The sequence below is a fragment of the Callorhinus ursinus genome, unplaced genomic scaffold (assembly GCF_003265705.2).
Source record: "Callorhinus ursinus isolate GAN/ISIS: 27379988/994484 unplaced genomic scaffold, GSC_fseal_2.0 scaffold4, whole genome shotgun sequence".
Classification (NCBI taxonomy): Eukaryota; Metazoa; Chordata; class Mammalia; order Carnivora; family Otariidae; genus Callorhinus; species Callorhinus ursinus.
The window spans coordinates 119,855,935-119,878,815 of record NW_027397066.1 but is presented as its reverse complement, the minus strand read 5'-3'; positions in this window follow the sequence as shown (position 1 = coordinate 119,878,815).

Here is a 22,881-nt window from a genome sequence, read left to right as displayed (position 1 = left end):
AAATGAATGTCCTGAAAAAGGCAAGAAGAGGTGGGGAAGATGAAGGTTTCCTGAAGAAAGCAGAATTTCTTGAAGCAGTCTCTAAGGCCACACCATTGGCCCATGATGCCAAAATGGTGGGCTAAACAACATCAGAAGAGGCTGAGACCCTTGGTGATGGGTAACCAAAAAGGAGCTGTGGCATAGCTGACTACGTGAGGGTTGGTTGGCTGAATTAAACATTTCCAAGCCTTTTCTTCTTCCGCCTGAAATAGTTTATGTGGCATTCTCTTCAACAAAGTTTGTTGCGGTCAAAGCATTTATTGTCTGTATCTCAGAATTAGCTCTCATCTATTCCTTGGGCTATTTACACCAGATTCTCCTCAAATAGATCGCAGTTGCTTTAGGGACAAGGACAAGGGGATATAGACTGCATCCCCACAGGATTTGGTACAATTTCTTCTACAAGTTAGGAAGTCAATAAATACCTTTTGATGGTATTTTGTTTAATTTAGATGTAAGGGATGTCCATTGCACTTATCACCTGTTCAAGACAATTCCCATTTTTTTTTATTTTTATTTTTATTTTATTTTATTTTATTTTATTTTTTTTAAAGATTTTATTTATTAGAGAGAATGAGAGAGAGAAAGAGAGAGAGCATGAGAGCGGGGTGGGTCAGAGGGAGAAGCAGACTCCCCGCGGAGCAGGGAGCCCGATGCGGGACTCGATCCCGCGACTCCAGGACCATGACCTGAGCCGAAGGCAGTCGCTTAACCAACTGAGCAACCCAGGCGCCCCTCCCATTTTTTTTAAATAAAGATATTTATTTATTTATTTATTTATTTATTTATTTATTTATTTATCAGAGAGAGAGAGAGAGAGAGAGAGCACAGCAGGGGGAGTCATAGGCAGAAGGAGAAGCAGGCTTCCCGCTGAGCAAGGAGCCCGATGCGGGACTCGATCTCAGGATCCTGGGATTATGACCTGAGCTGAAGGCAGATGATTAACACACTGAGCCACCCAGGCATCCCCCATTTATTTTTTAGGGCTGATATGCTCCCCTTTCCTACCTGTGAATCACCAGATGAGGTACCAGAAACCTTACCCTCATGCTGAGGTTCTCCCTGAACCTCACGTGGAACTAATAAGATTCTTTTTCTTAGACATTTGTAGTTTGACCTAAGGAAAATAGACATTTGAGTTTCTTGTCAGTGGAAACCCATTTACAGAAGAAAGGAAGGTCCACAAAGTCCCTGGTTCCCAAATGTGACACACACTCTGGCTGTGTACCTAGAAGCATAGCTTCTCTTTTTATCCATTATCAAACAGCACAATTGCTGTTTAGCTCCAGTGTTAGCTGAAGATTCCTTGATCTCATGGAAAATGAGTACAACTTCTAGTCTAGGGATGGTCATAAATCTACAACCAAACTCATTCTAATAGTAATCATAAACTCAGCTCTATCTAATGAGACATAATAGAAAGTCTGCTAAGTGTCTTCTGAGAAATACTTATTATTCCTTGAGAAAAAGAGAAAGAATAGTAAGTTTCTTTCTACCTTAGCCATCATCCTCACCCCCTGACTCCTGCCTTTGAATGGAGTGCCTGGTGTCAAGGCAGCCATCTTGTACCATGAGACAGCTAAGCACAAAAATGGCTGACACACAGGCTGGTGGAGTAAAAGGATAGAAATGTCATCTTTGATGACTTTGAGACATCAACGTCTCCTTGATGACATTGTCAAATCGCAGAATCAGCCCCAGAAAATCTGGAATGTTATTTTGCCAAACAATTACATCTCTTTATTTCTAAAGCCACTCTTAAATTTTTACTTACTTGCAATAAAAGGTATCCTAAATGATAGACCATAGTGCCCTAGATCTTCCTTATATTCTATTAAATTCACTAATATACTTCCTACAGATTCTTTCTCCTCGTTGGATAACTAAAGTAAATTTATATTTTATGCAGTCAAAGAAACATTAATTTATTATATAGGCTTTTTAACTCATTATATAGGCTTTTCACAAAATATTTGAAGTTTCCTTTTACATCATAGGAAAAAGTCAGGAAAAGGTTCATCAAAACACAAAGAATAAATGATATTTCCTCTGTCTTCTTTGAGTGCTTTCCTCTGCAGTTTGACTTAACTCTGGATGAAAGCAACACAAACTCATCAACTGTTGTTGCTCTGATAGTCTCCACCTTGAAGAAGAACTGCAAATGGGCAAGGAGATGATTTGAGCATAGCTTAATCAAAGGTAGGTGCTCTTGCAATTCAGAGTTACCATTTTATGTCACCTGAGTTGAAGGTAAAGTTTAGATACAAATATGTGGCAAAGAGCATTTCAAAATGACATCGCTCCCTGTAAGATAACACTGAATAAAAGCTACAAAGACATTCATGTCCTTTGACCACGTAATCCTACACTAGAGAAGTTTTCCTAAGGAAATATTTTGACAGATGTAGGACAGATGTTTCTATCTGTAAAAGAAAATAAAGAAAAAGAAAAACATTAAATATTCAACAATAAGGAAATAGTGTGGTTAATTACAGATTGTAAACAAGAGGGACTCCAGTACAACCATTAAATATAATGATTATGTAAGCACGTAAGAATACAGAAAATGTATTTTTTAAAAACACAATATATAAAATGACATGTAAACTATGATTGCAATTGTAGATAGGATCTGGAAGTTACATGAAAAAATAAAAATAGTTTTTGGAGCAAGGTGGAATTGAGGGTGATCTCTTTCATTTGTTCCATCTTATGCCAAAGTGTTTTACTATTCATGCCAAGCATTGTGTCATGCCAAGATCACCACCTATGCATAGAAAAGAATGTTTTCCCTCTCTCCAAACATGATGTGGACCTAAGAATTTGCTTGTTTTATGTTCTCATGCTGAATAATCTGAATGATGGAAAACTCTTGATGAGTACAGACCTGAGAACTGACAGGACCACCATCATAAGGGACAGAAATGTTCAACACAAAGCTCTTTGAGGCCTTAGCAAGACTGATGATACAGTGTCCAAGTGGGATCAGAGTGGCCTACATTCTTCGCAATCCCTAATTTCTCTCTGTTGTCTACCAGGCAGCTATTTGTCTCTCATCCTTGAGGAAGTTCCTGAACTTAAAAAGTCCTCTCCTAGGCCTACCGTAATTCACTCACAAGGAGGTTGTGTTCAAGACGCACCACATATGTTGCTGGGAAAAGATCTCAGTGAATAAAAGGAGTTCCTCTTACTAGAACCGGGAGCGCTTTTCTTGAAAGAATGAGATCGGTGCAATAATATCTAGAAAACACTTTCATTTTTCTTGCGGATGAGGAAGTGTTGGAGAATGGTGAACGTGGGCAGAGCTGGGCTAAGACAACTTGAGAGGGAACTCCAAGGTGAAGCAAATACACCCACTTTTATTTCCACATTGCTCTGTGTCTATAGAAGATAAGAAAACCCTAAACAACAACAATCATGTGTCATGGTCGGAATGGGCCCATGTTCAGTAGGAACCACACCTTCAGCAGAGAGGAATGCACCTCTGGAGAGAAACCTTTGCATTATGAGTAAGAAATCTTGTGTCCCAGCCACAGGAAGTATAAATTGCCTTTTAGGGTTGTGAGAAATAGTAGTTGTCCATACAGAAGCATACATTAGAGGTGTAGTGGTTCTCAACCACATGTGTTCCACCTCTTGGTAGGCATTTGGAAATGTGGGGGAGAATGTGTGATATCAGAAAGACCAGCAGATGTTGCTCATTGTAGTGAGCTAGGAATACTAATGTTGTCCTACAATGTCGTAGACTGTCCCGAACAGTGAAGAATCAGCCCCCATAAAATTCCAGTAATGGCCCTACAGAAAACACCAGAAGATTGAAGCTGGGAATAATCATGAAATTATCATCAAAAATAGAAAGAGGAGGGGGAATACAGAAGAAAAACACACTTCTCTGAATAGTGAGTTTTTGTTTTGATGGTAATAATTCCACAGTGCAGCAATGTACCGTGTATGTTAGGAAAGACTTTATTAGAGACCCTTATGTAACATTGTACAAGGAGAAACCAGCTGCTTTGGAATTCCCCAGTTAGATGCATTCTGAAAGTGGTGACATTGAGAGATTTTTATTTTATTTTATTTTTAAAGATTTATTTATTTGAGAAAGACGGAGAGAGTGAGTGGGGCAGAGGGCGAGGGAGAGAGAGACTAGCAAGCAGACTCCCTGCTGAGAGCGGAGCGCAACACAGGGCTCAGTCCCATGACTCCGAGAACATGACCTGAGCCAAAATCAAGAGTCGGATGCTTAACCGACTGAACCACCCCGGCACCCTGAGAGATTTATTTTAGAGAGAAGCTTTCAAAACTCAGGTTTCAAAAATATACCTGCTGCAGTTTTTATCAGCCTTTATAATTTTCCTAGGCTTTACAATTTTACCTAGACTTGGGATGGCAAATTTGTACACAGAGAATACCAAACAAATAAAGAATACTTTTCACTTACATTACAAATATGGTATGATATCATTTACATGTCGAATCTAAAAAAAAAACCCCAAACTGGGGCACCTGGGTGGCTCAGATGACTAAGCGTCTGCCTTCGGCTCAGGTCATGATCCCAGAGTCCTGGGATCGAGCCCCACATCGGGCTCCTGGCTCAACGGGGAGCCTGTTTCTCCCTCTCCCTCTGCCTCTCTCCCTGCTCGTGCTCTCTCTCTGTATCTCTGTGTCTCAAATGAATAAATGAAATCTTTAAAAATAAATAAATTAATTAAATTAAATTAATTAAAAAAAATGAACCAACAAAACAACACAAAAACGGAAACAGACTAATAGATAGAGAGACCAATTTGGTGGTTGCCAGAGGGAAAGACCATCTTGGGATGGGTGAAATAAGGAAACGGGATTAAATGGTACAAACTTGTAGTTACAAACGTCCAATTTGGGGATAGTTGGGTTTGTACTAATGTGTTTAGCCATGCAGCATGATAGACTTTTAATTAAAACTATTGCATGATGAACTTACTGAGCATAAGGATGTTTCGGTAACACATATTCTTCATTTGTCAGCTTCATGCAAAGGCATTCTAGCAACCATACAGCTCCAGCTATGTGTTCAACCTGTAGTTTTAGGGTTTGGCTAAGCCTTTAATCTTCTTTTCCCTATGACTGATTATTCGTTATTACAGGGAAGGATTAGTCTAGTAATGACCCTTCCTTAATTGCATTTTATACTGTAAATAATGAGGAAAACCATAAATTGAGCACACCACCCATCAAGCTAAGGGCAAGTAAACACATTGAAAAGAGATGTATTATCAACTTCTTTTCAGTGTTTTTCATATGCTACTAATGTATTTGAAAGTGTTTGCAACCTGGGAGGTGGGTGGGGGATGGGCTAGATGGGTGATGGGTATTAAGGAAGGCACTTGTTATGATGAGCATTGGGTGTTGTACGTTAGTGATGAACCACTGAATTCTATTCCTGAAACCAATATTGCACTGTATGTTAACTAAATAGAATTCAAATTTTAAAAAAAGTGTTTGCAACCCTAGATCTAGGTTTCCTCATAGAAGAGACTTTAGTTTCCCTTAAAGAAAAATTAAAATCTTCTCTCACTCACTCATTTCCTCTCCCTCCCTTCATTTTTCCTCCTTTTTTTATGAAAAGGATTCTAGTGCTTTGGCTACTTCTCAATGTATTTTTGTTCTCCTAGTGCTTTATTTTTACCCATCTTGAGTAATAAGAACCCTGTGAAGAAGAAGTAACTTTAAAATCTTAACACACCTTCTCACCCCTTCATTGCTCCCCTTGTACAACTCCTGCCATGTTGCTTTTGGTTAAGTCCTCTGGTACCTTTACTTCTGGGTCTTCTGGAGAAAAGGAGTGTGGGTCTTGAGCTGGCTATGGGTCGGCTTCCTAGGTGGCTTTTTGGAGCCTGAACTTCCACTGCACTGACAGGGGAAAAACCCTCTAGGGATTGGAGGGAAAAGATAAAAGAGTGTTCTTAGTTTATAGATCAAAATAAGAACCTGATACTTGAGCTTGGTTTTCAGCACTCCCTAACCCAAGGAAACCGGTCAGAAGAGGGAGGGCAGGGAATTTCTCTCCACTTAGGAGGTCATAACCCCATTCCCAGAGGCATTCCCTCCAGAGCAGAATATTGCTCACAGCCTGGGTGGCCCTGAAGTTCCCTCCTGGAGAGATGAGCTGAGAGTAAGGGAGTGGCCAGAGCAGTGGGTAGGTGAGCTGTTGGTGCTAATTCTTCCCTATGCTGCCCAGGGGGCTTCTGTTGGGAGCTCAAGTTGGGAGGGCTGATGGAAACAATTTCTGTTTTGTGTTGTTTTAAGTGAGAGAACTATGACTGTATCATTCCATTCTGTATCTTTTCTTCAGCCCTATTTCTAGAATATACCTTTTCTTTTCCCCCTCAGTTGATAGTGCTAACTTAAAAAGAGTTTGTATTGAAGGTTTCTTGAGTGGATATAAGAAAACATGCAAGGTAGTCAGAAGAGACACAATTCCCTCCTGATAAATTCTGGTAGAGGCTGAGTACCTGCGTGGCTCAGTCCATTAAGTGTCTGACTCTTAGTTTTGGCTCAGGTCATGATCTCAGAGTTGTGAGATCAAGCCCCTCATTGGGCTCTGTGCTCAGCGGGGAGTCTGCTTGAGGTTCTCTTTCTTTCCCTTTGCACCCCCCGCACCCTGCCCCACACACGTGTGTTTGTGTGTGTGTGTGTGTGTGTGTGTGTGTGCACGTGCGCATTCTCTCTCTTTCTCAAGTAAATAAATCTTTAAAAAATATTCTAGTAGAGGCTTATCATGCTGTTTCTGTTGCTTTCATTGTCCACTGAGTTCTTTTCTGTTTGGAGAACTGCTACTAAATTTTCAATCCTCCTCTGCAAAACCTTTCCTGAGAGCATTTCCTTCCCATCTTGTTATGACTTGCCAGTGCCTTACCCTGGTGGAAATAAAGCTTTATTAAAACAGCATTCTCTAAGCAGCCCACAGGCAAGCTGCTTACTAGGTTTTTGTCCCGTCTGGGACAACAGATCAAGTAGTCAGTTGGGCCCACGCAGTCCCCATAGCTTTCTGGGATGGTACCTATAGAGGGATTCTTGAACTTGAGATTTTCAGAAAGACAACAGCAACAAATCTACGAAAGGAAGATGACTGAATCCACATGATGAATGAAAACAATTTACACTTGGCTATAGTCTTAACTTAAATCTTTGTGCTGGATTTTCTGTTGGGATCTAAGCAACATTCCAACTCCACAATATTCCGCCCCTGCCCACACCCCCCCCCCCCGCCCCATATTCCATACTGTAAGGTTTGGAGGCCTGGAAACTACTTTTACCGAACTGCTTTGCCATCAGGCTTCTAGTATAGGTTCCAGAAATGGGAAACACTCCGTGAGATTTAGAACATAACAGAAAGAAAAAAAGAGAAGTAGAAGCTATCACTGACTCAGCTACTGTGGACAAGTATGTAAGCTCTAGCAAAGGGCAGTCATGAGGTTTTGCCAGAAGTTTCTAAGTATTCTTCTGGAAATCACTCACTCTGGTGCTGTGGAAATCTGAGATAATTGGCAGAGGTTTCTTCTGAATCCTGAACTTCCTGATTTCTGAATGTTGTGAGGAGCTTCCCTGACCTTTATTCTCCTCATCCTTTCCAGTGCTTTTGTGTAAGAGCTCTGATTCTCCGTATTTAATTCCTTTTTTTTTCTTTTAAAAGATTTTATTTATTTATTTGAGAGAGAGAGAGAGCACAAGCAGAGTGAGCAGTAGGCAGAGAGAGAAGCAGGCTTCCCACCGAGCAGGGAGCCCAACTCAGGGCTTGATCCCAGGATCCTGGGACCATGACCTGAGCCGAAGGCAGACACTTAACAGACTGATCCACTGAGGTACCCCTCCATATTAAATTCCTTACTGCTTGAAACACCTAGAGTGGTTTCTGTTTTCTTGACCAAATTCTGACTGATACAATCTATATAATCATGTAGAAGAGACATTATGGGCAAAAGGGTAGATTTTTGATATGAGATTTTGGTTACTACTTATTAAGGCTCGGATGATTAAAATAAGAGTCATGTTTTTTCCGATGCTATCCACTCTGCTCATCCTCTTTTGTGTGTTTCACTTCTGTTTTGTTTCATATTTTTATTGTGATTTGCTTTTCATGTAGGAGCTCTTACTCTATTCCAATGCTCTGCACGTAGTAGGACCACAATACGTATTTGTTCAATTAAAAAAAACTATGCTCATGCTCTTGCTTTAAATTCATTTCAGCTTTAATATTTGGTAGCTGAATAGCAAGTAAAGGAGGCTGCTATACTTGCAAAATATTTTGCAAAATGTCTGATGGTTATACACACCGAGAAATAGTTTATCCTTCAGTGTGAATAATGTTGAATTATTGCTTATTCATTTTTGCATATATCATTCACTCAGTAAATATTTATTGGCCACCTACTAGATGTCAGAGATCATTATAAGTACTTGGGATGTACCAGGGAACAAAACTGGCAGAAATCTCTGCCCTATTCATCTCATTGCTTTGATTTGATTTTGAAACCTGAGACTGGATGCTGTTTCCTTTCTTTGTTAAGTGCCTCATTGTGACTAAGGCAATTATTCTTGGTGGGATAACAAGTGTTCTGATTGCCGTTCCAAATGGAAAACAGAGTTCCCATATTAAGAAGAAGCATAGAGTCCAAAAAGCCTTGTGAACTTCATCTTCGTGGGATGCTTAGTACAGGATCGACACTTTCTATCTTCCTTACTACACAATGTCACATACATATATGGACAAATTTTTTTCCTGTGTGAAAATCCAAACTTCTTCCTCTTTATTAGAAGAGGAAGGCATCGTTTCTTCTCAAATCTTAGCAAGTTGTTCTACTGAGATGGATAATATGCAGTAGCACTCATTCAAGTTTTTTCTTGTCTATGATTTATAATATAGCTCTTATTGTTTATATTTAGACATAAAATAGTCTGCAGTGGTTTCTTATTCTTTCTCTTATTTTTGGCATATTTCCATGAAAACATCCTCATTATCTTTGGTCATATACCACTTCTGAGTGATCTGGGATGAGACTGACTCATTGCTTATGACTATGTTTGGTAGATTTTCTTTGGAAAAGATTACAGTTAATCTTAATACATAACAATTCTGAAATATTGAGTAATTTAATTGTGGGTAAATGATGGAAAGGTATTGACTTCATGTATATATGTGGTCCTTCTTAGTAAATTTATTTATTTATTTATTTATTTATTAAAGATTTTATTTATTTATTTATTTGACAGAGAGAGACACAGTGAGAGAGGGAACACAAGCAGGGAGGGTGGGAGAGGGAGAAGCAGGCTTCCCGCCGAGCAAGGAGCCGGATATGGGGCTCGATCCCAGGATCCTGGGATTATGACCTGAGCCGAAGGCAGATGCTTAACGACTGAGCCACCCAGGCGCCCCCCTTCTTAGTAAATTTAATACATGAGGAGGAGAATTCACCCAAACATCATTTAGGTTAATTTTACTGCTATTCATGAATAAAGGAGGCTGAAGCACTGGTGGTCTCAAAGAGTGGCCAGAAGGAAACCAGGGACTGATGGTGTTTCTGGTTGATAGAGCCCTGGGGATAATGCCTTTGCCTTTATTTCCTTATTCAGTCTGTAGCTCCTGCCTTGCACCAAAGGTGTGATACTCTGACCAGGGCTGAGAAGGGCAGGGCTGGCAGTGGGCGAGGTGAGATCTGCTGATCTGGGCCAGAAGAGCAATGGGGATTGAGGCAATAGCACTGCTTATTTCCAGCCTAAATGATGTTTGGTTTGGGCAGCTGGGATTTGGCTCTATTCAAAAGAACCTGTGATTAAAGTCATAACATAGGCCAACCGAACTTGGATTTTAACAATTTAGGCCAATTAGTACAGCATGCATTTTTTCCCCCCCAGAAGATGGGAAATAGTCACTTCCAGATTTTTACTCTTTGTCCAGACATAAAGGTAGAAAACAGCAAGTCAGGACAACTGTATTTTACAGTGTGTATATCATGTTGCCTAGCTGCATATAGAAACAGACTGAGCTAGGTAGAAGAAAAGACCAATAAATTATGAAGGGAGTAGGCAGCAAAAAAAGAGCAAGGCAGTGGGGAAGACTTACAAATCAGTTATAAAAAAAAAAAAATACAAGGATGGGGCGCCTGGGTGGCACCTGGGTGGCTCAGTTGGTTAAGCGTCCAACTCTTGATTTTGGCTCAGGTCATGATCTCAGGCTCCTGAGATCTAGCCAGCGTAGAGCTCTGTGCTCAGCGGGGAGTCTGCTTGAGATTCTGTCTCTCCCTCTGCCCTGCCCCCTGCTCTCTCTCTCTCTCAAATAAATAAATCCTTAAAAAAAAATACAAGGAAAGGAAATACTAGAGGCTTACTTTTAATAATGCTTATGAATTGTCTTAAACCAACAAAGGAACCCAAGCCAAAAAGAAACAAACAAAAACACCTCAAACAAACTTTGTAGGACAGTACACCAACTGAGAAATTAATTTTACTGTATGTCATATAAATAAAATCATAATAAAGTTTTTTAAAACTCAGGAAAAAAAAGTGTTCCAAGCCTGAGGCAGAGCTGGAAGAAGCAGAAAGATGAGGCTTAATGATTGCTCTCTCTTTTGTAGTGTAGTTCCATTTTAATTCAATCTATTAACATTCTGCGTGGTACGTATTCAAACCGAGGGAGGTATAACAATATACTAAATATAGGAAGGCACAGCTGGAGATGTTCTAGCTTTGAAAAAGTGGTAGGTAAAATGGCAGTGGAGCTCCCCTGGCCAGCACATTCCAGTTCCCTTGGCTAACCAAAGGGCGGTAGTGCAAAGAAATCCTAAGCAAATATTTTTTCAGTTAATGGGAACAATTACTGAAATTTCACACAACACTTCCATCTTGCTCTGCAGTTCAACTTCCCTTCCATACTTAATATCCAACCTTTAAAAATAAACATTTACAGAGCTAAATTTACTTTAGCAAGTTTTGAAAAGTCCTATGAAATGGGTGGGAACATGCTTTGGCTTGTTTTAGGCTGTGAATTTCTTCTCTTTCCCACCTCTTTTTTCTCCAGATTTTCCTGTCCTGATTTAGGGGCTGTGTTGAGGCAGGGAAGCAGGTGGGGTCTAGAGGCAAGAATAGGGAAGGGTGGTTCCTATATACTATCTGGGGTATCTTTTCTTAGGATGCAATCTCCTTAGGCAGTATCCACAACTTTTTACATACCAATCAACATTATCTTTAATATCTTCTTTATTTCTACCAAGATTATTTCTACTAAGAAAGATGTGAGATTATAATTAAAACCGTATACAATGAGTGGAATAATAAGATTAGAAAGCAAATTTAAAGGCCATATAGTGCAGGAAATGAAAATATAATGGACTATTGCTTATATTTAGATCTTTAGAGTAACCACAACAAGAAAAGAAAAAAAATATGCATGTATTTATTGAGATTTTGCAATGTGCCCAGCTCTGTATTTGAACACAGAAAAGCACTCATAATAATACATAATAATGTCCAATTATATTATCTTTGGTTTCTTCACCCTGGAGAAAATTTGGCGATAATTAGCTTTAAACAAACAAAAACACCTCAAACAAACTTTGCAGGACAGTACACCAACTGAGAAATTAATTTTACTGTATGTCATATAAATAAAATCATAATAAGGTAAAGCTTTGGCTCCAGACCCAAATCCTATGTGTGACCCATCTTTCAAGCCCAATCATAGGCAATTAGAAAGGCTTTATCTGGTAGACCTCTTGGGGGAAAGCTGCCCTTGCCACCAGTGGTGCAGTCTGGAGGGCATTTCAGACACTCAGTTCCCTCACAGGCCAGTTGTGCTGTTGCACATATCGACATTCCTAGTCCAAAGGCCTCCATTCGGAGGCCTCCTTCTCAAGGGGACTTCAAGACCCTTTTCTACACTCTGGCTCAGTGTTTAGTACTTTTCCACTCTTGTCTTCCTCCCCATCTAGAGCTTCCCAAATAGTGAGACAATCTCCTCATCTGTGCCAGTACATCTAGCTCTCACCTAGAGCTGACCTACAGGCAAAAACAGAACACTGAGGGAGCCAATGCCTTTTAGTATTTTACCTCTTTATGATTCTATTGCGACAAGTCAACATAGGCTAATATACCTTGCTCTGTAAATTGGGCATAAAACATCAATCAAATTCTCTGGGTTCCAGTTTACTCAACTATAAAATGGAGACTTTGGACAAGCGGATATCTAAGATGCCTTTCACTGTATGATTTTATGAAGAGAGTGATTGCCTGGGTCATTGCGTCTTCATTCCTGGATGTAGGTCCTGGTATCTATAAATAACTTTACTAGGATGTGAGAGAGGTGGAGAAAGTAGATTAGGGCGGAGGGCATAGTCCTCGGTGTCCTCAAGAACAACTGTCTGGTCCTAGATCATTCAATGGGGAGCTCTAGGATTTAGATAAGAATTTGTGTTTCTCCAAGGGCAAGAGTAATTTGGCCTGGAAACTTTACAACTGTAAAAAACTGTATAAAACTCATTGTCTAAATATGAAGCAAACAAAAAACGTGGCATGATAATGATTGATGGAATATAAGAAAAGAATATTCATTTGATCTCAACACTGGAAAAGTTTCCTTCAAGCAGCACATGTTTATTGACATAAGCTTCTGTTTCACTCTTTCATTTGTTCTGATGAGAATAGCATTTCCTTAATCACGTTTTAAATATTTATAATTGTTTTTCAGTTTTCATAATTTGGCTTTTAGACAAAGTTTAGAACATTGAATTGTAATTGTATGTATGTACATGTATGTAAATCCACATAAAGGAAAAATACCATAAACTTCAATAGTGTATACATTAAATGTAGAGCTGATAAGCTGGAAGATGATGTAGAAGGAAAGTTGGAGCGAGAATGTAGGGAACTGATTTTTCATTTTATAAATTGGGGAGTTGAGAAATACTATCTGAAGTGGGGGGATAGAGAAATAGAAGATACAGTTCTTTAATATTACAAAGATTATGAATAGTAGAATCATAAGTAATTGGTGTTGGAGACTCTGAAGAGAACTAATCAATGGAACTCCTCTTTCCCAACCAGTTTCTGAACAAATTGGGGAATAAGGCTAGGAGTAGGGTTGATGGGAGATTCCAATGCTACTTTATTATTCATAAAGGCTAAGCTGGAGTATATGATGGCTGTGAGAGCTAAAAGCCTCGTTTAATGCATGTCAGGAGGAGGAACTTGATCCATGCAGTGATAAAAGTTCTGGACCAGGGTAGCCCTTCCTCCATTGCAGGCAGAGCCCACATCTGGACGAGCAGCAGAGCACAGCTTCCCCCTGAAGCTCCAGCCCCCAGTTTCTCTTTCTCAAATTGACCACTCAGATTAAGCCATTTAAAAAACAAATTTCATGGTGGAATGGAGAGAGACCAGGACTGACACATCCCCACATGGAAGGAAAAATCAGGAATGGGGAGTTTTTCCCTTAATAGTTTTCTCTGGGGAGTTGAACCTGTGTAGGCTGTGAGGTGGGGGCAGGAGAGTAATTTTACTTTTCACTCTATACTCCTTTGTACTCTTCATATATGCATATATAAAGAGTGACTCATAATAATTTAAAAATAACTTAGGAATACTAGCAATAGAGGGAAAGAGGCGAGTGAGGGCTTGGTCTGTGCCTCACCTTCACTGTGGCCTATTTATGTTCTTATTTTGCCCCTTCCTAATCCCCCTGGATTTAGGTTGAGCCAACTGAGAGGAGGAGATGATGGAAGATTAAAGAGAAACAAATGCCAGCTCAATACTGTAAGTCATTCTCCTGAGTATTTATTTCCAAGTCACATCACCTCTGATGTAGAAGCCATACCTCAGTCTCCTTCTATAGACTTACCTTTATTTTGTTCACTGAGACATGGGCCTGATGTGATAGCTCAGCCACCATGTCCTGTTTTTTGGATTCTCAACAGCCTTGCTTTCTTGTCTTGCATGTGAATAGATTCTAACAAGAGTGAGAATCAAGGGAAGACCCCCAGGCCCTGTGAACAGACTGAGGTAAGCTGCTCCCAACAATACAGATCTCTCTTGACTTAAGATGGGGTTATGTCCTGCTAAAACCATCATAAGTTGAGAATAAGTCAAAGTCAAAAATGTATTCAATACACCCAACCTACCCAACTTTATAGCTTAGCCTAGCCTACCTTAAACGTGCTCAGAACACATACATTTGTGTAAAGTTGGGCAAAATCCTCTCACACACAGCCTATTTTATAGTAGTGTTGAAGTTCTCATGTAATTTACTGAATACTGTACTAGAGTGAAAAACAGAATGGGTTGCATGTGTACAGAATGGCTGTAAGTGTATCTGTTGTTCACCCCTGGGAGTGCGGTGCTGACGGGGAGCTGCAGCTCGTTGTTGCTGCCCAGCATCATGAGAGAAGATCACACTGCATAGCGTGTTGGGGAGCTGCGGCTAGAAATGTTTGACGTGAGAATGCTTAATGATTTATGGTCTCAGAAACCGGGAAGTGCTGGACATGAGTTTCATTTTTTGAGGAGGTTTTCTTTCTGGTGATGCTGCCCACAACCCACTTATTTTATCAAAATAACAAGGTTTCTGAAGAAAAATAAAGACCTCTTTCAACCTTCCACCAAGAGAGAAAGGAGACAAAAAGATGAGATTCTTGAGAATGTTGCAGAGTACAGTTGTGTGCCCCCCCCCACCCACCAAGTGGAGGTGAAGATGATGCGGGAAAATAGGCAAGGATAGGAGAAAAGAGAGGACATAAAGGCCTCCTCCAAACAGAAGAAGGAGAAAGCTGAGAAATGGAGGGCCTCTAAGAAGGAATGACAGGAGTCAGAAGAACTGCCATCTGGTCTTTGTGGTAATGTGGTGGGGCCTGAACCCTCTGCATTCCTTATGAGCACAAGGAGTTAACACTTCCAAAAGAGGAATAGAGGCAAACAACACAATGTCCATCAATGAGGACTAGTCTAATGAACCATTGTCTATCCACATGATGGGATGATTCCAGTTCCAAAAGGGAGGGAACACTATTTCTCTGTACTATTATAGAGTGATCTCCAGGATATGCTTTTTAAAAAGTAAGGTGGATAAAATCATGGATAGTGAAATTCCATTTATCTAAGTGTGTTTCTATCTCTATCTATCTATCTATCTATCTATCTATCTATCTATCTATCTATCTATATCTATCTGTCATCTATCTATCATCTATCTATCTATCATCATCTATCATCTATCTATCTTTATCTAATGTATACATATATTTGCTTTAAAAACAACGGGAGGATAGGGTGCCTGGGTGGCTCAGTTGTTAAGCGTCTGCCTTCAGCTCAGGTCATGATCCCAGGGTCCTGGGATCAAGCCCCGCATCATTGGGCTCCCTGCTCCATGGAAGGCCTGCTTCTCCCTCTCCCACTGCCCCTGCTTGTGTTCCCTCTCTCGCTGTGTCTCTCTCTGTCAAATAAATAAATAAAATCTTTTAAAAATAAAATAAAATAAAATAAAAAAACAGGAGGATAAACTATAAAATTAAACAAAATGGATTACTAATGGGGGAGGGAGTAGAATAGGGAAAGGGGTAGAAATTGATCTTTGGAATATACCTTATTTTATAGTTTTGATTTTGGAATCATGTAAGTTTTACATAATTATAAAATAAGAAAATAAATTAAAAATCAATTCCCAAAAACAGAAATTAAGAAAAAGACAAGTGAATTTAACTCTGAATCAAGTTAGAGGCATACCATTTAGTAAGGAACTATTCTAAGTGATTCTTTTTTTTTTTAAGATTTTTTATTTATTCATTTGTCAGAGAGAGAGAGAGCACAAGCAGAGGGAGAAGCAGGCTCCCTGCTGAGCAAGGAGCCCGATGCGGGACTCGATTCTAGGATCCCGGGATCATGACCTGAGCCGAAGGCAGACGTTTAACCAACTGAGCCACCCAGGCGTCCCTCTAAGTGATTCTTTATAGCAGTAATTTGATTGTAATCCTAGAGGGATATTTTCTATGGGAAACTATAAAACAGGGAAACTGTTTTATCCAACAATGACAACAACAAATAATTTCCAAGGAAAATAAAAGAGAGAAGGAGAGGGAAACCTATAGACTTAAGAAGTCTGAGAGGGCATATCTAAATCCATTGCAATGTATTGATCACATGTGGATTCTGATTCAAACAAAAACAAACATTCTAAGACAAAACATTTCCAAGTAATGTATAAGACAAAACATTCTAAGACAATAGGGAAAATGACATTGACTGGAAATTTTATGATGTTAAGAAACAATTGTTAATTTTTCATATATGAAATCTTTATTGGTTAAATTTTATTTTAAAAAGAATTCTTAGGACTTAGTGATATAAATAGAACTATTTGAAGACAAAATGAAGCCTGGGATTTCTTCAAAATCCTGGGAGAGGGGAAGTGGTGATAGTATACCGAGGCTCATTATACATCTTATCTTTTTATATCTTTGAAATTTTCCAGTCTAAAAAATAAATCATATATGGCCAGCAGGAGAGAAAATTCTCATTGAATGGTACATTTGCAAGTTTTATGAGTAAAGTTTTCTTCACACAATTGAGGTCTTTAGTTAGATTTGAGTATCTGTGTTCCCTCCTGTGAGATTCAAACCCCTAGAGATAATGTACTTTTTCAGGCCACAAGAGAAAAATGAAGGCTTTAGGAGATCAGAATTCAGAGGTTCATGGGGTCTGCTGATTTTAAAATGGCCCCACAGTTTGCTTCTTTCATTCGTCTTTTTTTTTTTTTTTTTGCTGCTGCCACCAGCCTAATTCTATCCTTTTGCTAATTCATGCTTAAATAATTATAGTCACTACCTTATTATTTTTTTCTATAGCATAAGGCTAATAGAATAGAATCATCTCTATTTAGTAACACACTTAAGACCTCTCTAAACATAAATGTTTAAAAAAGGGTCTAACCAAAAAGTCATTGAATGGAGAGGCACTATCGATTAAAAACACTTTGCACCAATGAACAGAATTTATTTAGGTTTACTGTATTGTCAGGTAAATGGTGATTTTTATTTTTATTTATTTATTTATTTATTTATTTAAGATTTTATTTATTTAATTGACAGAGAGAGAGAGAGACAGAGACAGAGAGAGAGGGAACACAAGCAGGGGGAGTGGGAGAGGGAGAAGCAGCCTTCCCGTGGAGCAGGGAGCCCGATGTGGGGCTCGATCCCAGAACCCTGGGACCATGACCTGAGCCGAAGGCAGTCGCTTAACCAACTGAGCCACCCAGGACCCGGTAAATGGTGATTTTTAAAGAACAAATTGAAAAAATGGAATTATATACACATGATAGAAAATTCAAAAAGTACAAAAAATATACTGTAAAAACAAGTCTCCTTTCTACCTCTAGTCCCCCAATTTTCTCCCTGGAAGCATTAATACTAACAGTTTATTGTGTATATTTCCAGGGATATTCTAAATATATTTGCAGAAAATATAATTATATATCACAAATGGTAAAAAATTAAATATAATTATTGAATAGTTTTTAACTTTACCCAATCTGATTTTTTAGCACTTCTTTTTATTTCTGGACTATCACCAGATCAGAAGAAACAGTTCTGAAAAAATATTTACCTCACATTTATATTTTTCTTTGGTTTTGAAAAACCCACTAAATATCAGGTATATGGTAGACATTGGGATGCAAAGATGAAGAAGGCATTCCTTCGGAGGGAATTCAATCTAGTTACAGTCATATTTTCAAAAAGAGTTAGCAATCAACTGTCTTCATGTACTCATCACTTTAATGGGGATTGTGTTAAATATATATATATTTAAACCTGTAATGGCAAAAAATTTCACATTAATCAATTTATTTGAAGTCTGAAAATTAAAAACAAACTCCCAACTTAAAAAATCAGAGGAGAATGTTTACAAATAACTCAATACATTAATGATTGATGTTTAAAGTTATTTGACAACCATAAAAACAGTCCTCCATCTGTTACAGATTTTCCTAGTGATGAAGGAAAACCAACTCACTCTTCTAAGTGCCTGGTTATTGCATCTATAGATGATTCAGATCCTTAATTTTTCCACTTTTCTGTTGCCTATTTTTGGGGGACTTTATTTTTTAATTAAAATCTCTCCTTAAAATGAGTAGGAGGAGACAGGAAATGAAGGTTAAAGCAATGCTCAAGTATACTTAGGCTAGTCATGTAACTCCTTGCTAGCAGCTCTGTTCAATTTCTGTGGAGAGAGTAAGGTAAGCCACTGACTACAGGGTTATCACTGAAGTTTTGCCAATTGTGATCATTTGTGTTTTTTATGAAGATCCTCTTTACAAAAAACATCATTAACTCTCTTGTTCTTCCTTCAAACCAAGTCTCCAATATACTAGGTGTTGTTAATTGACACTGGGTTGCCTAGAAAATGGAGATATGGATTAAAGCACTTATTTTGAGTCAATAATAGATCTGGGAAGATAATTTATTTGCCAGATGGCAACCAAGCTATTATTTTGTCTCTAGTACTTAATACAAACTTCGCCCTTACATACTTTATATACTTACAAGTATCTAACCATGATATTCCAATAAGGGATAGTGAGTATTCTGTAACTGTTTCAGAAAACTGCTGACGTTTATATTGGCAGCCAGTGTCCTTGCTGACGACAAAATAGAATACTCTGGGCAATCATTTTCCAAAGCAAGATTCTTAGTTTAGATAGGAATATTTTACTATTATTTTGGCAGGATTTAAGGGAGGCCAGTGAAGACTGAGAGGCAAGTTTTGTATTATTATCATTATTGCTTTACTTTTAGTTTTGTGCTCATCTTAGTTAGCCATTGGTGAGGAAAGTAATAAACTTGTCTCTGATCATTGGCTAATTTGATTAGTTGTTGCTTCTGCTATTACTGAAAACCAAGAGGGTGGGCATTATCCAATGCAAGAACTTATTCAGCTGAGACATATAGAAGTGTACCATCAATTACCATAGCAAATTACTTTTCCATGTTTTGAACCTAGATTTCAATATTTTCCTCATTAACTCTGGACAGTGTTTGAAAACAAACTGCTCCAAATGGAACCAAATGAAGGTCAAGCCTGCCTTTCACACCTGAAAATGATGAAGTTCTCTGGAAATATAAGCTGTCAAAAATACATCCTGAGTAGTATTTTTAAACATGTGCCTTGGACTTGGCCAAGTGCATAGAGATCACCCTAGAGAGACTGAACGGCAGCGGTGCTCTCTACTGGAATATTGTGATTTTGATATCAAGAGCACATACCACATCTGTTATTGTCCGCTTAAAGAAACTAGGATCAGTGCTAGCAAGTGGAAGACAGTATAACCCCAAGCTCAAGAAATAAAAATAAAATTAAAAAGAGGACAAGATGTTCTAATAGGCAAGCAAGCATTATGAGCTATTTCTTTTCTTATAGCCATGGGCAGAATGGTTGGTTAATAAATGGTCAACGGAAGCAGAATTAAAATAAGTCTATTGCTCTGTAGCCTTAGTAACTGGCAAGTCATTAATATTGTCATTAGGTTCCTCTTTTAAAAGTCATGTATGGTTCATTCTCTAAGAAGGACTGAGCCTGAAATTTCCAGGAAGATGGGTACCCAGAGTTATTTTAAGTATTTTCATTTATTTCAGAATTAGAGACTAGATAGGTATTTAATTTTTTAAAAGGGTACCCAGATAATGGGTATCCAGGTTGGGAACGAGGCACACAATTACAAAATGTAGTTTATCACCACTCAATCATGTCCATTATGGTAGCCATGGCCACATGAGGCCAATGACCACTTAAAATGTGGTTAATGCACCTCAGAAACTGACATTTTAATTTAATTTAAATTTAAACATATTCAGTTTAGATGTATGTAAACAATTCATTTTCATCCTCTCCAATTTTCTGCAACTCTTAGACTGACCCATTATTCATCCCTGGGGCTCTTGCAGTAGCTTCTGAACTGCTTTCTGGCCTCTCGTCTTAAACTCTGCTAGGCCAGTCTTCAAAGAAATTCCTGTTATAATTAAATTTTCAAACTTTTCTCGAGGTATACAAGACATACAGAAAAGTACAAAATTGTAAGTATACAGTTTGAGATGTTATATCATAAAATGAACATGACTGATACATGAACAAGCAGGTAAAAAACAGAACATTAATTAACATTAATTAATCACACTGCAGAAGTTCCCCTTTCATGGTCCTTTCTGATCACTTCCCTCTTCCTTTTTTCCAAAGGTCATAACCTTACTTCTTACATCCTTACGTAAAATGACCTGTTTTATATGAATGGAACTATAAGATTATGCATTCCTTTGTGTCTGGTTTGTTTTCCTCGATATTATGCTTGTGCAATTTGTCCATATTATGATGTGCATCTGGACTTTATTCATTTTCGCTGCTGTCTAGGACTTTAATACATGAATATGCCACAATTTATTTACCTACCCTACTCTTCATAGACCCTTGGGTTATTTCAAGTTTTAGGCTATTATGAATAAGACTACTTAGAACATTTAAAATTTTGTTTTGTGCACACATTTCTGTATGATCTATTCCTAGAAGTGAGTTAGTGGGTGACAGAGTATGCTTATGCCTTGTTTTGGAAGATACTGCCAAACGGTTTTCCAAAGTAATTTTTATCAATTCACATTCCTATAAATAGTATACGAGAGCTTACATCCTACATCTTCATCAATGTTTGATTTGTTAACCTTTTTTACATTTATTCTGTGAGCATTTAAAGGATTACCAAGTGCTTTTATTTACATTTCTTGATGTTTCATAAAGTTCAGCATCTTTTTGTATTAGAAATTTGTTGCCTTTTGAAGTGCCTCAAGTCTTTTTCCCGTTTTTCTATGAATTGTCTATTTTTTATTGATTTGCAGTAGTTATTTATATATTCACTTATGAGTTGCAAATATCTTCCATTCCGTGGTTTTCTTTCCCATTCTTCATGGTGTATTTGATGAACATAAGTTTTTCATTTTATGTTATCCATTTTATCATTGTTTTCCTTCATGACCAAGGCTTTTTGAGTTCTATTTAAGAAATCTTTCCATATTCCTAGGTTTTGAAGATATTCTAAGTAATCTTTTAGAAGTGTTATCTTGCCTTTTAGATTTATAATCCACCTGAAGTATATTTTGTATATAGCGGAGGTGAGGGCTAAGTTTCTTTAATTTTACATGATTATCCAATTGCCCCACTATAAATTTATAACTTTATAATTTATTACAAAGACCATCTTTTCCTTACAGCTCTAAAGTGCCACTGTTGCTTACGGTGATCAACTCATCCCAGTTTGCCTAGAACTTTCCTAATTTTAGCTCTGAAAGTTCTGTGACCTGGGAACGGCCTGTCTCAGGCAAACCAGGATGTATGGTCATCTCATTTTTGTCATAAGTCATATATGCATGTAATTTTGGGTCTATTTCTGGATTCTTTCTTCTGAACAGAAATAATTAGCCCACTCTGTATTGATTTTAGCTTTATAAAAGCCTTGTTATCCTGTAAAGAAGCTCATCCTAACTTGTTCTTCATTTTCAAGAATCTTGGCTATTTTTTATAAATTTTCCATTTTAGAATCAGCTTCTCAATTAATACAAAAAAGAAAAAACAAACAAAAAATAATCCCAGGGTACCTGGGTGGCTCGTTAAGCGTCTGCCTTTGGCTCAGGTCATGATCCCAGGGTCCTGGGATCGAGTCCCGCATTGGGCTCCCTGCTCAGCAGGAAGCCTGCTTCTCCCCCTTCCGCTCACCCTGTTTGTGTTCCCTCTTTTGCTGTCTCTCTCTCTGTCAAATAAATAAGTAAAATCTCTGAAAAAAAAAGAATCCCAAGGTTGGGAATGCATCGATTCTATATGTCAGTTTAAGAAAATTTAGATATTTATACTATCGAGCTTTCTAAGCCATGATTTATTTGGGTCTTCTTTAATTTTCTAAATGTTTTGTAGTATTCTGTGTGGAGGTCTTTATACATCTATTGTTAGGTTTCTAAAAAATGGACTTTTTAATGTTAGTGTATATGTTATCATTATTAAATTTTATATTCTAATACTTGTTCCTAATGTATAGATATACACTTAAATTTTATATATTGGCTTTGTATTCAGGGAAGTTGTTAAACATTAATTCTAAAAGTTTATATGTAAGTTATATGTAACATTCTTATATTATTTTGGATTTTCTATGTAGATAAGTGACTGGCTCTCACAGGGTATAGCTTGCCAAACCCTACTTTAGTCCATGTTTATACTTCTTTTCCTGGAAGGGAGTCTCTTGTCTTTACGGTGTGTGCTAGATGCATGGTGGATGCAGCAGGAGATCTAAATTGCTGCTCATGGGCACAGTGTGAGTCTTGAGCTTTTCCAAAGCTGTTCCTCCATTCCCGGATGTTCTGTAAATTGAGTCACTGGTGCAAAATCTATTCCCACTATTCTTCATTCATTTATGTAGATCCAAGTTTTCATCTGGTATCATTTTCCCTCAGCCCGAAGATTTTTAACATATCATCTAGTGCAAACTTCAAGGAAAAATTCTTTTGTCTCTAAGTATTTATTTCATCTTCATTTTGAATGACATTTTCACAGATACAGTGAATATTCACAGGTTCAGTTTTTTTTCTTTCTGCACTTTTTAGATGTAAGTCATTCTATTGCCTTTTAGCTTGCTTATTTTAAGATTGTTTTTCCTCTGTTTTTATCAGAGGTCACTATTTTTTTTTTTAATAAAGCGTTCTAGTAAATATTTTTGGCTTTGCAGGCCATATATTCTGTCACAACTACTCAACTCTGCCTTTGTCGTGTGAAAACAGCCACAGACAATAG